The sequence below is a fragment of the Bison bison genome, unplaced genomic scaffold (assembly GCF_000754665.1).
Source record: "Bison bison bison isolate TAMUID 2011002044 unplaced genomic scaffold, Bison_UMD1.0 scf7180017864035, whole genome shotgun sequence".
In the NCBI taxonomy this organism is placed as follows: Eukaryota; Metazoa; Chordata; class Mammalia; order Artiodactyla; family Bovidae; genus Bison; species Bison bison.
Window position 1 is genome coordinate 14,234,058 of NW_011494607.1, and position 5,186 is coordinate 14,239,243.

Here is a 5,186-nt window from a genome sequence, read left to right on the forward strand (position 1 = left end):
TCAGCCTTCTTCACAGTCCAACTCTCACATCCATACATGACCACTGGAAAAACCATAGCCTTGACTAGATGGACCTTTGTTGGCAAAGTAATGCCTCTGCTTTTGAATATGCTATCTAGGTTGTTCATAAGTTTCCTTCCAAGGAGTAAACATCTTTTAATTTCATGGCTGCAATCACCATCATTGCTGTGGTTCAAAAGGCTGAATTTATTCTACATGATGGAAGTTAGTTCTAGTAAATGAGTTGATAGATAAAGAGAACAATCCAGGAAAGAAGTAAGCATAAACATACAAACCTCCTCTGATTGTCATAGTACTATGGACATGTTATCTTTCTGGTCTGGATAAAGCATAAGCAGTTTGAGTTCTAATACTTCAGTGGATTTATTGATTTAAAAATTGCATTTGTAAATTCTCCCTCACCTAGTGCCAGGCCTTGGAAAAATAGGTGTGCCACAAAACTCTAACAATTGAACTATATATTTTTCTCACCTATGTGTCTATCCTTAAAGCTATTTTTCCTCCACAGAACTAATATCAAAACACAAATTTTCATGAGTGAGATCCTTTTGAGTGAGATGACATTTGCCTTATATGAGCTTTAAAGTTAAAAGATTAAAGTACAACTTTAATTCTTAGTGTGTACATGTTAAAATATTTAATTAGAAATGCATGTAACAGCTCCCAAACTGTTCCTGGAACATAGTTACCCTAAAACCCTCTCCTCCTCAACTTCTTACTTAAAGCTTAAACCACTACCACATTCTAAGAGCTGATGGCATTGTATAAGAAGAATGTATGCTTCAGTTTGAAACTTGATATCTGTATTAACATCTTGGCAGATTTAGTAAAATTAATTACCCCATCTATTTTAGTTCAGCAAGTTCTAACATTTGTATATCAGTATTATTTGCACATGTACAAATATGCATATACTGCCAAGACATGCCTTAGAATATAAAAGGATTTAGAGGGAAAATGCCCTGTCAAGAAAAATTCGAAATATATCCAATCAATATTAGCATCTTTCTACTTCTAAAGGTGTATCTCTTCTACTCAGGGATGATTTTTGGAGATAGGAAAATACAGTTTGCAGTTCTCAGGGCTGAGAGCAAATACAGCTTTCCTTTGCTAACTCAATAATTTCAAGAATAGGCACCTAATCTGGATATTACATTTTTGTGTGAAGGCGCCTTTTCTCCATCTCATGCACTAGGCATTTATTCCTAATGGATGCTATTTGCAGACATTGCCTCACCATAAATAACTGTTTCAATGAGGCCAGGACCTTTTGTGTTCAACCTGTAGGCAGTGTTCCAACTGAATGGCATTTGCGCTTATATTCTGCTTCAGGGGAAAACACACATACACACTTACAAAATCTCAACTGTTTCACAAACCACATCTCCATTCTGCACATCATTATTTGTGTCAAGAAAGTTTTGGTCAGAATGAAGCAAGGTAAATTGAAGATGACAAAATTTCCCATGTTTTCTAGTCAACAATCAAAATGTGTTGTGCTCTGCTGTATATCTGCTTGCATCCATCCTACATATTTTATTTATTTTCTCATTTATTTCTAAACAACTAGACCTACATTTAAATTTACAGATATAGAGCATGGAGCCTCTGGGCACATTTAAAATACAAGGAAATAAATAAGCATTCTTACAAAAATGCTCTAAAAATCACAGTGGAGCCCAATTTTCTGTCTATACCAGGGAGAAGGAGAAACAAGAAACCTGAACCTGAGAGACGAAGTAAAGATTTTACCATGATGAAATAAAATTGAGATTTCATGAGACACCCTGTCTTATAGAGGAGGGGAATATCTGTGTAGTAGGACCATGGAGAAAAGCATCGAAGCATGACTTGATAATGAAAGCAAACTTGTTAGTTTAGCACAGAGTAAATGTGTCTATTATTATCATTATTTTATTATTACTGCTATTATAATTATTTTAATTGCTAAGTAGATTCATTTAAATTCCTATAAAGTTAATAATCTTTGAAGGAGTAATTAATATATCTTGAATCCATTTCATAGCATAATTGTGAGATAATATTTTCATAATTAAACAATAATTAAACATCATAACTGACAACACAAAAGTAATAGATCTTCATGTTCCAAGGTAACATACTATTCAAATTCATGACTATGAATGTTGGACCTCAGAATGTTTCTAGAAAAAAAAAGAATTTTAAGAAAATCATTTATCCAAGTAAATTTATTTTACTCTGCAGCAGACTAGTGTGGATGAAAACAACAATATTAAACTGGTTGTGAAGAGTAGGATAGGATAGTTTGGTACACAGTAACTGTTCCTTTGATTATTATTATTATTGATATTATTCTCTTTGTTAATCTGATTCTTTAAAATCATTGAAGAGATTAATAATTCTTCTAGCAAGAGTAACATATCTTGTAGGCCATTACAGCTAATGATTTTAAACAATCTTGCCATATTTGAAAAAACAAATAGTATAATATTAATTTTCACAGATGATTATAAGTAATGGACCTCTGGATGTCCCCCAGTAAAAAGAGAATTTTACAAAGAGACTTGTCCCAGGCTAATTTATTGTAATGTGAGCAGAGGTAAGGAGGAATTTAAGTATGAAAAAACTTTTCCTGTGATTGTTTTTTTAAGTATGTGATTCTTTGACTCAGTTCGAATGGAATGGGGAAAAGAGCCTATAAAAGTTTTCCTTTATAACTAAGATTATATTCGTGTGATTAATTTTAAATTGAATCTTTATGAAAAATAAACTACAGCCAACTAAATGTAAGAAAATCATAAATCTTATTCTCAAAAAGCAGTCATTGTAAATATATTCATTGGGGTACTTTAGGGACTGTAGTCTTCATTAAAAAGCACTAACATTCTAACTAAAGTTTAAGTAATTTGTGATTTCATAGTTATTCTAGGTATAAATTATTAAATATTTACACTGCAGTACTTACGAATGTCTTGATTTGAGTAATGGTTGTCATATGTAATCTTCTTGATATCAGTAATTACATTTTCTCACATAAGAGAAAAGTGCATAAGAGAAGATGGAAAAATCTTTCCTATGGTTTAAATGTTTCAAATGTCAGAATCCTTTATAAGCTAATTATCAGTATTTCCAACTTTTTCAGCTCCAAAGAAAAAGAGCAGCTTGGAAACCAATAAATAGAGAAAAATGATAAAAGCCAGACAATTTTTAACAGTAATTTAGAAAACAAAGTTTTATGCTAATAACAGTAGGTATTTATTTTCAATTACCCCAGATAATTTGCTTTCCTTAACTGCAGGAAGCTAGTTCTTTGTAATTAACATTGCCTTAAACTTTATCTGGAGCTCCTTCTTAAAGAGTTCTTCCTAAATGGCATAGATTTTTTAAATTAATGAACCAATTTAGGAAAAATACCACATTCAAATCTCTGGTTTAGATTATTGTTGGCATTAATCTAGAGGAAACACACAGAGCAAACAAGGGAACATGACAATAAGGATGAAGTCAAACCATTTTGAGTATATTTGTGTGTATGTGTGTGTGTGTATAGCTAGATAACCTTTGATTCTCTGCGTTAAAAATGTGTGGTCCATTCTTTTTATTTTACTAGAGAATTTAACTGTCTTCAAAAGGAACTGGCATTTTACAAAGAAAAGATTTACAAGACAGAAAAAAAACAATCATGATACACATAGCTTCAGTTCTGGATTTGTCATTTCTCTGCCTTAATTATTTAAAAAGCCTCCTCATAGGTAATCTAGTTCCTTCTTAACCAAAGTGTGATTTATGGACCAGTAGCATTGTTAACCTTGAAGAAAGACAGCGATGGCACCCCCACTCCAGTACTCTTGCCTGGAAAATCCCATGGCCAGAGGAGCCTGGTAAGCTGCAGTCCAAGGGGTCATGAAGAGTCGGACACGACTGAGTGACTTCACTTTCACTTTTCACTTTCATACATTGGAGAAGGAAATGGTAACCCATTCCAGTGTTTTTGCCTGGAGAATCCCAGAGACGGGGGACCCTGATGGGCTGCCCTCTATGGGGTTGCACAGAGTCGGACACGACTGAAGCAACTTAGCAGCAGCAGTAGCATTGTTAACCTCGGAGAAGGCAATGGCACCCCACTCCAGTACTCTTGCCTGGGAAATCACATGGACAGAGGAGCCTGGTGGGCTGCGGTCCATGGGGTCACACAGAGTTGGACATGACTGAGCGACTTCACTTTCACTTTTCATTTTCCTGCACTGGAAAAGGAAATGGCAACCCACTCCAGTGTTCTTGCCTGGAGAATCCCAGGGACAGGGCAGCCTGGTGGGCTTCCATCTATGGGGTCGCACAGAGTCAGACACGACTGAAGCGACTTAGCAGCAGCAGCATTGTATAACCTAGAAGGCAGAATCCCAACCCTATCTGAAACCTACTAAATCAGAGTCTGCCTTCTAGGTTTCTAGGAAACTTCTAGGACACTTCTAACAAGTTTCCAGATGATTTGTCTGCACCCCTTGACTTCGCTGGTGGCTCAGATAGTAGAGTCTGCCTGAAATACAAAAGACCAGGGTTCAATCCCTGGGTCAGGAAGATTTTCTGGTGAAGGGTATGGCAACCCACTTCAGTATTCTTGCCTGGAAAATCCCATGGATGGAGGAGCCTGGCAGGCTGAAGTCCATGGCTCACAAAAAGTTAGACATGACTGAGCAACTAACACTTGATGTTTCAACCCAATGTAGCTAAAACTGTAATTCCAAGTGTTGGAGTACAAGAGCTAAGGTTGAAATACAAGGGCAAATCATAGAAGGTTTTATCTAGCTTGCATAAAGATGTATGTAAAAGACTTCTTCACTCAGTGGACTTTAAAAAGAAAGAGATTTGTTTAATGTCCAGAGTCAAGGTGGCCCCAAGGATAGTAACTTAGAAAGGTGAGTTAAATATCATTACAGGTCATGCTGATTTAATTCTCACACTGGCAGCATAATAGGTGCAGATCTTCTGGAGGCTACATCAAGTGGTGTCATTTCTTTCTGTTAGGTAGTTAAAATAGGGAAAAGGAATCCAAAATGGCGGTGGCTAAAAGACAAGGAAGGGAAAAGTCTGCGAAAATAGAACAAAGGAAGGTCAAAGAAATGTCCGAGGGCTGGAGTCAGGACTTCAGGTAGAACAGCACTCCGGACTAAGCCCAATTTGCA